Raw genomic sequence first — 15,023 nt, forward strand, 5'->3', positions numbered from 1 at the left:
CAAGAAAGAAGATCAAGGCCTTGAGAAGCGAAAATGGTGGAGAATATGTCTCTCAAGAGTTTAAGGACTTCTATGCAATGGAGGGAATTAAACGAGAGTTGACGGCACCTCATAACCCACAACAGAATGGGGTGGCCGCGAGGAAGAACAGAACTATTGTAGGGACAGCACGGGCAATGTTGCATGACCAAGGCCTACCACTTCACTTGTGGGCTGAGGCATGCAACATAATGGTCTATTTGCAGAATAGAAGCCTGCATCGTATACATGGGATGAAGACACCAGAGGAATATTTTTCGGTAAGAGACCAGATGTGGGTCAATTCAGGATCTTTGGCTCATCGGTATATTGCCATGTGACAAAGGATGCACGGAAGAAGCTTGAGCCGACAACAGAGTTGGGATATTTGCAGGGTACACTGATACACCTCACAACTATTAGGTGTACTTGCCTACCAGTTGGAGGAAAGTGGTTCGCAGAGATCTCAAGTTGGATGGGCAGAAGGCCATGCGAGTTTCCATTGAGAGAGAGCTCTAACTATAGGCTGTGGAGGAATTGTTGGTTCCTAAGGAGGAGGAGCCTCAGACTGATGTGGAGCAGCCGCATGTAGAGGTTCCAGGAGTGGAGACATCCACTCAAGCAGAGTCTTCCAGAGATGGATGGAAGCGCACAAGAGAAGCTGATAGATTGTTGGAGGATGCGAGAGAGAATGTGGGAGCACCATCTTCTCAGCGCAGACAGAGGAGGTCACCTGAGAGGTACACTGGATACATGGCCCTTACTGGGGAATGTGTTGAGACCAAGCCATCTTCCTTTGAGGAAGCAGTGCAACAACCGATTTGGGTTGATGCTATGGTGGAGGAGTATGACTCCATAGTTCGTAACAGTGTTTGGGACGTGGTTCCGAGACCAGAGAACAAGTCAGTTGTGAGTTCCCATTGGCTTTACAAGGTAAAGAAAGCTGCTGATGGTAGTGTGGAGAATCATAAGGCAATATTTATTGCCCGTGGCTTTTCACAGGTCGAGAGGATCATGTTGCTACAGTATATTTTGACAGAGGAGCAAGATGCTGACATTTTGACAAAGGCATTGTCAAAGTGTAAATTCGAGTTCCATAGAGACATGATCGGGGTGGCAGATAATCCCTTTCTTGTTGAGACAGAGTGTTGAAATATGGCAACAAGAATATTCCATTTTAATTTTTCTTGAATTAAATTGTGAATTAAAACTGAATTTAGTCTTAACAACTACTTGGAAATAATTAATTAATTTATTTTAAATTAATTAGTTGGAGAAATTCAAGTTAGAAGTATTTCTGAAGTCATGCAAGAGTTATCCCTTAAATTAAGGAGATAATATTGTGTTATATTTGAGTTGTATTTAGTTAACTCAATTTACTAAATTAATTCCAGTTAAATTAGTTCCAAACTATTTGAGGAACTAATAGTGAGTTAATAGTGAGTTGATGCATTAATGCACTCAACTAGTGCTACTCCAGTTAACTGAAGATTCCCTCATCAGAAACTCATGCATGTCTATTCTGAGAAAGACCCAGTTGAGATTAATGTTCAAGGATAGTGTACTATCAGTTGCATGTGTTTTCTCATGGACAAAACTCATGCATGCAGTCAAGGATTCATCCTTGAGGATTGCGTAGTTTTGAAGGCTAGTTTTCCACTTGGTAATAGTCTAATCATCCACAAGGAACATTGCAAGGAAATAGGAGCTTGGAGGGTAGAGAGGAAGGCTGGAGAGAAGCCAAGATTGTCTATGAGCATCTGTTTGGATTGTACTGAGATCTGGCTAGCTGTGAGAGCTAAGGCTTTGTATAATTCCTATGTATTTCCACCATGTATGATAATACAATAGCATGGGGTTTTTATCTAAGACTTTCCCCAAAGTATTTTCATCTGTATTATGCCATTGATTATTCTTCTTCTGGTTAAATTGTTTAGCTCAATCTTTAAGCTTATGCAAATTGATAGTAGAAGTAGGTTATAGTATTCTGCTTTGATTTATATTTCATTATCGGGTTAACCTATCACAAATTTTCTACATGGTATCAGAGTTGTGAACAGTATACTGAGAAGAGAATTTGAAGTTTGAAGTTCAGCGTTGTAGGTGCAAATCGAATTCATATCACACTTCAAGGTTGGCCAATGGTGTTCTATGGCTTGAGACGTGAGTATGCCTTGGAAGGTAGCTCGAATTACATAGCATGGAAAGATAGAATGGAGGCTATATTAGAAGACAATGGCTTGAAGGAATTCATTGATCAAGAAATCCCAAAGCCAGCTTCAACTAATGCACAAGAGTTGGCTAAGTGGAAGAAGTGTGTGGAATGAAGGAGGAAATGTGGAACACTAAGCCTGCTTGGAATGGGAAATTGTGTATGGAACCTTAGCTCATAGAGCAGCCTAAATTGATAGGCATATACAACACTCAACCTTCCTTCACAGAAGATGTATTTAGGGATGTTGTAGGCCACTTCATTCCATGGGTATGGGAGTGTTTTGGAGAATTTGGTATCTACAAATAAATACTAATTCCCTAGATAAGTAGCCATATCTAGAACAACAATTTAAAGCACTTTATCCTTTTCCTATAAGCAATAGATAAGACAAAGAAGATGAGAAGACCTACTTGTAGTTCTGCTTTCCTCTTATCTCCTTTGTATTGATCCTGTCGCTCCTTCCTGTACTTAACACACTTGAGAAGTAATTGTAAACATCAACAAAAGACAAAGAACCAATTAAAGAAAAATATCTATTGAATACAAGTAAATGGAATCAGATACATTCACACATATAAGCATCATATAACAAGATAAGCGTAGGCGAAAAAGGTTCAAATACTTTATTGAATAGAAGAAGGAATTACAACCATCAAGTTTGATTTGAAGTCACTCCTCCAGCTTGGATCCCATCCACATCACATCAAAAGCATGAAAAACTTGTAGCATAACAATACTTGTCTCAAATTCAATTCTCATTGCAATATTATCTCCTTACAATTCAACATAGTCCAGCTCTTGATCACTTAGATGAGTGTTCAATTTATAGGAGGATGAAGGAGGTTATATCATAAATGGGGGTATTGAATGGCCTTCCATACTTAGAATTAGTTCCATGGAGGAAGGGATGAGAGGATAGGGTGCATCTTAACTCATTCTTCATCCAATTTCGAGCTCATAGGAGTTGATAAGTGAGGGAAACTTCTAGATGACTCCAAGAGATAAGAATATTCCCCAAACCCTATGTGAATTTTGCTCAATCTCGCCTAGTGCAGGTGAAAGAGGGCCTAAGTGCTCTACAGAGCACCCTGGCATGGACTCAACTTCTCTACAGCACACCCTTACATGGGCATGCTCTGGCATGGACTCAATTGCTCTACAACACACCCTTACATGGGCCTACCTACACTAGTCCCTTTAGAGGTCATTTCAGGATGTCTTCAAGTCATGAAACTGTCTGGGAAGGAGGCATTCAAAAGGGTGACTTGTTTAGGGCATGTAGCAACTAAAATTAGGGTTTGATGAGCCCTAAAACACTGATTTGGATGATGGGAGTGATGTGCCCAAATGGATCTGTAATAGGGAGGCTTTCCTTCCTACTCCATTTTTGTTTTCAACAAGCTTCTCTCTAGGGAGGAAGAAGTTTTTGTTTTTTGTGATGGCCTTCGTCATATCTTCCTTGCCCCATCAAACTCCGAAAGGTATGGTAGTTACTCTAATATATAGGTCTACATTCAGATGGATGGAAAGCCTACTAACAATAGTGGTGGCACTGTCTTCTCCTTGAGAGTGAAGGGCCATGGAAAATTCATGAGTTACCTCATCATCATACCCTTTCAATTTTTCAAAGAACCCTATCCACTGGTAGTTTAGGAAAATATCTCCAACGGGAGGATGTTTATGGATTCTATTGGTGTTTGTGGGTTCTCTTCTATTGAAACCTCCCGACATGTCTCTTATTATTGCCTCCTCAAATTATTTTAAAGAGAATTTTGGTGAAGAATTGTGCTATGAGTGATCTAGGGTGTCATGGTAGGGTAAGGATGTTGATGCTTCTTTTCTAGTTAGAAGGAGGAGAATTATATCCCAAGCTCCAAGAGAACTACCTCTTCTCCCACCTTGCCTTACTCACGTTAAAATATATATATATATATATATATATATATATATATATATATATATATATATATATATATATATCCAACCTTGCAAAATTTTACTCAACAATAGCACCTTGAATCATACAGGAGGCCCAATCACCCTCTTGAAAAGCTCTCTCGCTAATGTGTTTATCATGCCATATCTTCCTCTATAGCTGGACTACCTCAATATGTAGGAGAGCTTGAAATCTAAACTCATCCAAGTCATTGAGTTGAAACAACATTTCTTGTTGTAATGTGGTGTGGTACAAATCCAACTGGGTTGCCATCCTCAAGGTATTTTACTCAAATTCAATGGACAACAAGGCTTTCTTTCCATAGAACAACTCGAATGGGGTGAATCTAGTAGTGGTTTTTCATGTGATATTATAGGCCCAAGTGGCCTCTACCAGTTAATCTTCCCAATCCCTTATTCTATTGTTGACAACCATGGTCAAGATGTTTTCCAAGGCTTTGTTTGTGACCTCCACTTGCCCATTTTCCTAAGGGAGATAAGCATTGGATTTCCTGTTCTTGATATGGTGTTGCTCCATGATGTCTTCAATCAAATTTGATGTGAATTGTGCCCCTTTATCAGTGACCAAATCCCTTGGAAAACCAAACTTGTAGAAGATGTTCTCCCTTAGAAATTCAACCACTTTTTTCTCAGTTGTTTCCTTCACTGCCTTTGCTTCAACCCATTTAGTCAAGTAATCAGTGCACACAATGATGTACTTCTTTTGCCTTGATGGGGATCAATAGGCCCAATGAAGTCCATGCCCCATTTCTCAAATGGCTCCAGAGTCACTTGAGGTTGTAGGGGAGTTTCATACTTAGGTGTAGGCTTTCCCACCCTTTGGAACTCATCAAATCTGGAAGTGTACCTATTTGCTATGAAAATTCTTGAACAGGAATCCCTATTGTAGCAATTGATGATATTTCTCCTATTTGTTAAATTCCTTTAAACAAATTACTTGTAGTTTACTACGGCAAATATTGAAATACATACATTGCAACCTTCATTTAATTAAATATAATGTGGAAACAAGAAACTGAGCAAGAAGGAAAATACAACACAATGACACCATTATTTTTGGACAAATGTCCTCGGAAAAACCCAATGTGGGAAAACCAGTGCAACATATCTGAGGGTTTTATTATTATGTAGTAGTAATTTATGAATACAAACTTTGGATGCCTTGTTGGAAATCCAATACAGAGAATATCACTCGATAGAAGAAATTAGTGAGATTATCTTACTCTACACTACAAGTCCCGGCAGATCCGACAGCTAAACCAACAAGCCCCTAACTACCTCTTCGCTACCCCTACATAGTCACCGCGTGGGCCTGCATCACTACCTTTGAGGCACTGCGTCACCTCTCTGTAAGATCAATTTTCTCTTAGGAGCTTCAACTTCAGCCTTCCCGGCTCAGAACGTCAAACCCCCAGCAAAATCTTGGACTTTTGCGTGGAAGGCACTGCACTGCTCTGTGTGAGCCCTTCTTGGCTTTGCGTCACCCTCACTGGGCATTGTGTTGCCTCCTCTACATCTTTCTTTGCCTCTCTGCTGCGTATTCTTAGCTCTGGAGAAGATTCTCCAACCAAAACTATCTCTACCCCTCTCTGTGTGATCACCATGAAATCACTGCTCTGCTCTCTGGCTTGAAATTCGATCTAACTGATCAACTCTCGATGTGTTTTCCAAATGACCCTCAAGCCTCCTTAAATAATCTTCTCATTGACATTCAATGGCCCAAATTAGAAGCTAATCAATGGATAAGATCATTTTTGCTTAATCCTCGTCTTCTTCTAGAAGTTACACCCACGGTTAGATTAATCCCCATTAATTATTTTAATTTCCTAAGTTTAGACTTAGGCACCCATTAAAATAATTAATTATTTTAATAAAATTGTCTCTGGGTGGAATCTCCCAAAACTATTTCTGAGTATTGTAGAATGCATGTGTTTAAGCCTCCCTGTAAAATTTGAGACTCAGAGCACATTCGATGCTACCATAAATCAACACTCCCTTAGTAAGGAATGTGCTCTAACAATGCAACCTGTTGAAGCATCACTCTGTTATGTAACATCTCCTTCTGCATTATTGATGTCCAACATACTGTCCACCAACTACTGCATAAATTTTGCATATGTACTGTTGCTAATCCCTCCACTGTCAACACTGCATCCATACTGCAAATCCCTCTCAATTATGCATCCATGCTGCAGCTGGCACTACCACTGCCAACTACATCTACACTGCAATTTTCTCCAACTGTTGTTGCTACTGCATCAGCAACAAAAAAGCATCCCAAATTACTAATTTGGTGTTTAGTATGCTGCATCTCATTATTGGAGTTATGATTGTTGCTAGTCTCTACATTGACCCTCTGAAGCCTCTGCGTTGCTGATGACCTCTACTCTATGCTCTCTACACTACTGCCAACTCTGCTCCGTGATGCTTAGTATCTGGTGCACCTAGCCACCACAACTATCACTCTAGCACTCCTATGCACCAACTGACACTAGTCCATCCTGCTACTACTGATATGGGCTATCGTATCAAGGAATTGATCCAAGAGGTTGGTTCCTCAAGGATCTTGCCCATCTATATCTCTTTCGAACTACAACTCCAAATCATCCCACCTCCCTCCCGGAGGTATTTCGGCTGTCATGGAAAAATCCTCCTCCTCGATCCTTGCGAGTGCAACATTCAAATCATGCTTCTCATCTTTTTCCTTCTTCCTGAGAGGATAATGTGTTGCATAGTGACCCATTTCACCACACCTAAAGCATTTGATCTTCAAGACGTCCTTCTTCCACCTCCGCTACTCCTGTTGCGCCTTGGATGAAAGGGTTGCATTCTCTTCCCCCTATTTTGGCTTCGACCCACCGTTGTTGCTTCCATCAAGATTACACTTGAATAGATATCTCCTCAACTCTTCCTACTTGAGAGCTGCCCCCATTGTTATAGACATTTTTGTGCCTTACAGCTATAAGCATGAAATGTCCATAATCTAAGGGATCCAAAGTCCCTAAACATGTTGTTCCTACCCCTAGAAGAACAAGGCTAACAAACCACAGCAATTCACAGAAGTTCTCCACCAGAAACTGCTCAGAAACAAGTCAATTCAGGATCAATTCAGTGGCTCCACTAGCTGTCTGCGCTGAAATGCAAAGTCAACACTGGCTACCTGCACTGCAACGCAGGTAGAAGCACTACCAGGGTGCGCTGAGCGAGAGTTGACAAATGGCAAGTTCATTCAGCAAGGTGTCAAGACCCAGGAAGCTTCCAGAATCTTCCTCAATGACACTTGCCTCAGTGAATTCGACTATGATGAGTAAGAGGTTCCCAATCTCCAAGTGGAAGCAAGAACCTCCAAGTGGAATCAAGAACTGACAGAGGGAGAGGACACTAGTCAGATCTCAAGCTGACTCATCCTCTCTCCAAACATCTATATATGGATCTCTCCTCCATGAGATCTAGAGGCTGGAATTTTGTTATTGCAAAGAATTGTTGTTGGTTTGAGACTGGAATCATTGGGTGCTTAATGCTTTGAAGGGGGTGAAGATAGGAATTTCATTTGCTGGGAAGGAGATGCTGGATTGGAGCCCTCTGGGTTGTATCTCTTCCTGAACCTTGTTATTCATCAATAAAGCTATCTTGGTTTCTCCTATATGTTGATGTGTCTTTGATGTATGATTGCATTAGTGTATTTAGTTTATTTCTAATCCTGAACTAGTTATGAATATGAATCTATGTCTTTGTGTAGTCTTCTCTTCTTGTGATCTTGCAGAGACCTGTTGAAGCTGGGCGAGCGAGAAGGCAAGTAGCTGGGAACTCTCAAAGAGAAGGAAAACTGGATCGAGGGACAAACGGAAGACACCGGTTAGTCCATCCATCTCTCTTCATTCTTAATTCATAAAGGAAGAATACTAGAATAGCTGTCTCTGTTTGTTGCTAAGGCACTGTCACACCTTAGGTGGATAGGATCATCCTGCATAGGCATTTTTCCCCACAACAAATTGGCGACTCCGCTGGGGAGATCTGTTTAGTCATTTTATTTGTGTCTCTAGCATTGTTTGTTTCATAGACTCAACAGCAACAATCGAACTGCATCTGCTATTCTCAGATGCAAAGTAGACAGTTGTTGCTTTGATCCAATCACTGGATTTGTCTATGATCTGAACAATGGACTCACAAATGATTTGATGATCCTTTGTGATAGATCTTAGTATTCCCTCAAAGCATCCCTTTGATTATACCTTACTTGTTGCTTTTATTTGGCCTGAAACCGTAGATTAATCAGCAAATTGTGACCTAGAACCCAGTGAGAAACTCTCGTTTCTCCTTCAGCGCAGACCCTGTGAAGAGGTTCTGCATTTCAACGCAGGTCCCGTGAAGGCTACCTGCGCTGAATGTCAAAACCCCTGTGTTGAAGGTGCGCTGATCCAGTTAGGCCTTGTGCAGCTGGGGTTCTCTGCTCTGTTTTGCCTTGTTTTGATCTCTGATTTTTGCAGTCTGTAACCAGCATAGGTACCAGTCTGATAACTCCTTTTCTCTGCTTAAATTCCGCCTCCTTTTGTACAAAAAGACTGTGAGTGTTTTTATGTGTTTGTGGCGTCATTTGCAGTTTTCCTTTGCAAAAGTGAAATAGTCATCCTGTAGCCTTTGATTCAGATCTGTTGATTGTGATCTTAGGAGAGAGTTCATTGGCTGTTTGCAGTTGATTATACATTTACTTTTGCTTTTGGTTTGAGTTTGTCTCTTTTAAGTGTCGAAACAAGTATTCATTTCAGAAATCGTTAAGTGTTGTAATCTCTTCTACCCTCTCTGATTTCGAAAAAGTAAACTTGTTTGTATTTGTCATTTAAAAGCAAATTCAAAGTTGTACAAAAAGCTTTCTTTGTAGGCATCAATACTAAGAGAGCGGAAAACAAACACCTGCATTGTGCATTTGCATTTTGATAGTTTGCATGATTGATTTAGGAAAAGTGCATTAGAGTGTGCTGAATGCTCTTTGAGAAAAGATGGTGTCTTTCTTTTCCCTTAGTAGCTAGGATTTTCATAGTTGAAAAGATATAAAGCTTGCTTATCATCTTTAGACTGCATTTAGGAATTGTATCATACATCTCGTGGTGATCCAGAAAGGCAAACTTCTAAAAAGATCAACTTAAAATAAACTGAATGAACTTAACAACGCTTTGCAACATAACGCACAACATAGAGGTCTAGGCTAGAGACGTGTTCCGGCGTCGTAAAGCCTGGTGACTGTCGATCTCGTTGATGGTGGGTGATTCCTCCTGAGAGACGATAGCGCCAGTACGGATTGTGCTCCCACGTACCGTCGCGTATATATTGGGAGACCCCTATAGGCATAAAACCTTTATCCTTAGGAAGCCGTGTCGGCCGCCCTACTGATCGCAATGCACTGAACACAGCATTCAGGAAGATCGATCGCCCGTACCCTAAAAAGTATTCTGCGGTTTTGCGAAAAGTTTGGCACACCCTCTGCCTAGAACTCCAGAGCAGTTCCTTTTGGCCTTTTTCAGACTCTATAACGGAAAAAGTCCATCCGAGCATTTGTCACTTCAGGCTCGTTAAAACATCGAAGGAGACTAGAGTCATCTTTAGCTTTTTCTCGACTCTTTAAAAGTGAAAAATCAAGTTGTGTCTAAAGCGTCGTTAAAATTTATTTTAAATGGAACAATCACCCCTATTCCTGCGTTGATCTTTAGGTTGAAAAAATGGAGCACACCAACCAAGGAATTCCTCTTGGTGGAAATCCTAGTCCCTTCTCCTCTTGGGGAGATGTTGGTGCGCCCCATATGGCCACATTGTCGCTTCCAGGACTGACAATTGGCCTGCCGGTCTGGCTCTTTTCAACCAATTTCGTTCAGAACACCACCATTCCTGAACAGTCGAATCAACAGTTAGACCAGACCAAAGTTACCCACCAGCCTTCTACTTCATCTAATTCTTCCTCTCCTCCTTCCTCTTCGCTTGACGGAACTGGTAAAACAAAAAACCAAGTTCCTAAGGAGAAGAAGGAAAAGAAGAAGAAAGAGAAGAAGCCAAAAGCGACTGGGGGCAAACAAGTGGCGTCTGACAAAAATCCACACACAGCACTGACTAGGCCTAAATCGCCATGTGTCATATGCAAGGGAGACCACTTCCACAGAGATTGTCCCTGCATCCCTCGGATACTAAAGGACTGGTCTTCCCGTTTGCACAATTCGGTGGCGTCAACCTCTGATAGCCATGTTGACAGCTCACCGTCAACTAGTGAAAGTGAAGTCACAGGACAGAGAGGGAAAGCTAGATTTCCCTGCAAACTGTGTGAAGGCGATCATGCCATCCACCGTTGTCCCTTCTTAGATGAGGCTAAAAGAGTTTTGGAAGATCGCCCGATTTTACGAGTGCAACTTCCTCCTGGATATCAAAAACTCCTGCCAAGTCCTTCACCAGTTGAGAACCCGGCTGGCCCGCTCAGGTGGTCAGCTGAAGCACCTATCATTGAGGATGAACCGTCTGAATCCATACCTGACGAAAGTCAAAAGGTTGAGGCGGCAGTTGACCCGGTTTTGCCTTCATAGGCTCTATCCTCGAATGATACCATCACAGAGGAGAATAAAGACGACACCGTCCAAATTCTCTTCATCAACACAGACTCCGATGGACAAGGGTGCAATTTGCCCATTCCTTTATCGCAGGAAGGAACTTCGTCAGAGTCATACCCGGCCGTCTATTCGGTCCCACCACCAAGCAACCTAGTTGTCTCGTTCGACTGGAACCAACTAGGCAGACCCCGTTTGCCAGCAAGCATACCATTCAGAATTATCGTTCAAATATACAGAATGGTAATGGCTGGCACTATCATTGATGAGGGGGCATCTGTGAGTATCCTTTCCTCTATTGCTTGGAAAGCGCTTGATTCGCCAGCGCTTTTGCCTGAAATGAGAAATCTATCAGGCTTCGATAAAGGAACCAGTCGACCTTTAGGGATCCTCCCCAATGTGCCCATAACATTGAAAGGGAAGACCGTTCAAATGAACGTGATGGTCGTTCAAGGACCCTTGGATTATAACCTACTCCTTGGACGAGACTATATATATTGCATGGGAGCTATTGTCTCCTCACTCTTTAGAGTAATGTGTTTTCCACATGAAGGAAGAGTGGTCAAGCTCGTGGACCAGCTTTCATTTCCCGGATCACGCATCGCAAATAGTCATATACCATCCCTAAATGGTCTCTTCACGCAAGAAATGTCTCAACCCACGGTCCGTCCTCCTGATGAGCGCGAGTAATCCGGGAGGATATGACTGGAACCCAGGGGGCATGCATCTTGGTCTGCTTCGGCAGGAAAACTTTGGGTATAGGGTAGGTTTCCGCGGGAGAATATGACTAGTCCGTACCCCGTCCGTGATTGGAAGAGGGGTTGTTCTAGAATAAGATTCTTTTGTCAAAGTTATGTGAGTTGGCGGGCGTCGTCGTTCACCTTTGTCTATTTTCGGTAGACATCGCCGAGGAAGTGTTTTATTCGTGGCCGCGAATGGAGCAATCTTTGGATAACCTGAAAGAGGTAGGCCTCTCTCGGTAAAACAATTGTTTTGCCGGACTAAAGTAGGGGTAACCTTGAAACTCTGTTTTATACCTGGGGGCATGCAAACCTTTCGGAGTGCAAGCAAGGGGCGGCTATTTATTTTTTTAAATTTTTAGGTCCTCCCTTTAAACCTGTAGGTCTAACCCTTTAAACTCGTAGGATTAGTCGTTTCCGAACTTGCATAACGAAAGGATGCGGGGCATAGCTTTGGTAAGGCGCAAGCTCCATAAAAAATGGAATCTTACATGAGACATTCTTATCATATGACTGGGTAATCGAGCAGTTTTAGCACACAGTTCATGCTCGTTAAAAAATAAACGCAAGATCCGAGCAGTTTTAGCACATAGTTCATGCTCGTTAAAAAATAAACATAAGATCGAGCAAATGTTTCCACCCGCGTTTAAGCTCGTTAAAAAATGAACTATCCCGGTAAATAACCACAGTGAATGTAATATCATCAGCCATTAAAGCCTTGGTCGTGTTTGCACCGTCACCTCCACTTTTCATTGGCCGATCTTCCACCTCCATATGATTGTTTACCCATTTTGAGGAACAACTGCGAAGAGTGATTTCACTAGCCATCCTTGTGACACTGCCGTGATTGGAAAATTCCAACCTGTACCTGGAATCAGCTGCTAACCCGTTTTATCACTCGTTCCTCAAAAGACGAGTCTTCTTTAAGCTCTTTTCATCTGACTCGTAAAATATGAAAAGATTGCCGAGTCCTTGGCCTTCCAACTCGTTAAAGGGACAGGAACTGCTATCCCTCCTCTAGATTTTAATCTTTTTGGACCTGAGGGATTATTGCACAAAAAGATCGAGCACTTGTTTTATTCGGCTCGTTAAAACTATCGAAAACTCATCCCTTCTGTATTGTTTTATACTTTTTCGGACCTAAGGGATTAGATGACGAAAAAGGACTTTTGGAGTTAACTTTATGTACCTTTTCAGACTCTCTAAAAATGAAAAGGACCGAGTTATCTTTGTCGTTAGACTCGTTAAAATCATTAAATAGCGACAAACTTGTCTTTAGACGAGAACGAGTTTCACTATCGCTAGGCTCGTTAAAACATAGCGATGGGCTTGCCCGAAGGGCAGGTTATAGAACAAGCATATGTTATCCTCCTCAAGCTTGACAAAAATAAAGAGGTACTGGTCAGCAATGACTGGGGAAAATTGGGAGAAACTCAAGAAAACTTTGATGGTAGCAAGTCGCTCTTGAACATGACACTTTTCCTCCGTACCACAATCGGGTTGGGTTGTTTCATTCACCGGTCACATCACCATGGTCTCGCCATACCATCCATATTTGGGGTAATGCTACCGATCCATCGCATCAGTGTCGCCATATGTTCAAGAGAAGTCGTTCAGAAAAGTCAACCGTGTCCCATCCACTGCCGTACATTATCCTTCATCCTTTCATGACCGCCACCCTGAATCATATGTCACAGATCGTTTTCACCTCCATCAAAATCATTAGCTCCGTTCCGTGTCATTGATGTGGGATTCATTAAGGCCCTCCTTTGACGGATCGCTTCTTGTCGACATCAGCTCATTATCCAAGAAGTTGATCTAGGAACAACCCCTTCAGTACTTTGAAGCTTGCATGCCTCAATGGCAAGTTTCTCACTTTCGGCGACAGGTATACATCAATGACCTTCGACCGAAAGATTTTGCGTGGTGTTCGACGCCAAGTCCTTTATTCACACCACGTGAATTGTACTGCAGTACCTTGAGGGTCATTATCATTATCGGTGATTCCTCTCGCGCTTGTTAACGGTTTACCTCATTGACCGGTAATCAAGCGATGTCTTTCCATGTTCGACTTCAGAACATTTCTCACATGGATCGACTTGTACTTAGAGTGAAGATCGAACGAGTTTGAAGACCCCGGATCTAGTTTCATCCATCCGGGCTGCGATATATATTCAGGAAAGATAAAGACATTGACATGTACATCATTGCAGCAGATAATCATCCTATCCGAAGGATGATAATTGCATCAAAATTATCAGTCTACCATCAGACGATTGTCTGTTCTATGTATAGGAAAATGAATTTATAAAGCTGAGCATGGGAATGCCCGCCTCAGCTAGATCATGAAAGCAGTATGAAAAATAATGTATTGTATTGTATCTCATTACAGGTCTCCTCCCAGCATTGGATGAACTTCGGATCCTCCTGATAAAGCATTTCACCCGATAAACGGCCTCATACTTTAGGGGCCAACTGTTATAGACATTTTTGTGCCTTACAGCTATAAGCATGAAATGTCCATAATCTAAGGGATCCAAAGTCCCTAAACATGTTGTTCCTACCCCTAGAAGAACAAGGCTAACAAACCACAGCAATTTACAGAAGTTCTCCACCAGAAACTGCTTAGAAACAAGTCAATTCAAGATCAATTCAGTGGCTCCACTAGCTGTCTGCGCTGAAATGCAAAGTCAACACTGGCTACCTGCACTGCAACGTAGGTAGAAGCACTACCAGGGTGCGCTGAGCGAGAGTTGACAAATGGCAAGTTCATTCAGCAAGGTGTCAAGACCCAGGAAGCTTCCATAATCTTCCTCAATGACACTTGCCTCAGTGAATTCGACTATGATGAGTAAGAGGTTCCCAATCTCCAAGTGGAAGCAAGAACCTCCAAGTGGAATCAAGAACTGACAGAGGGAGAGGACACTAGTCAGATCTCAAGCTGACTCATCCTCTCTCCAAACATCTATATATGGATCTCTCCTCCATGAGATCTAGAGGCTGGAATTTTGTTATTGCAAAGAATTGTTGTTGGTTTAAGACTGGAATCATTGGGTGCTTAATGCTTTGAAGGGGGTGAAGATAGTAATTTCATTTGCTGGGAAGGAGATGCTGGATTGGAGCCCTCTGGGTTGTATCTCTTCCTGAACCTTGTTATTCATCAATAAAGCTATCTTGGTTTCTCCTATATGCTGATGTGTCTTTGATGTATGATTGCATTAGTGTATTTAGTTTATTTCTAATCCTGAACTAGTTATGAATATGAATCTATGTCTTTGTGTAGTCTTCTCTTCTTGTGATCTTGCAGAGACCTGTTGAAGCTGGGCGAGCGAGAAGGCAAGTAGCTGGGAACTCTCAAAGAGAAGGAAAACTGGATCGAGGGACAAACGGAAGACACCGATTAGTCCATCCATCTCTCTTCATTCTTAATTCATAAAGGAAGAATACTAGAATAGCTGTCTCTGTTTGTTGCTAAGGCACTGTCACACCTTAGGTGGATAGGATCGTCCT

This window comes from Pinus tabuliformis, chromosome 3_2, assembly GCF_031772625.1.
Source record: "Pinus tabuliformis cultivar Carrire ecotype Pingquan chromosome 3_2, CPIR1, whole genome shotgun sequence".
Lineage (NCBI taxonomy): Eukaryota > Viridiplantae > Streptophyta > Pinopsida > Pinales > Pinaceae > Pinus > Pinus tabuliformis.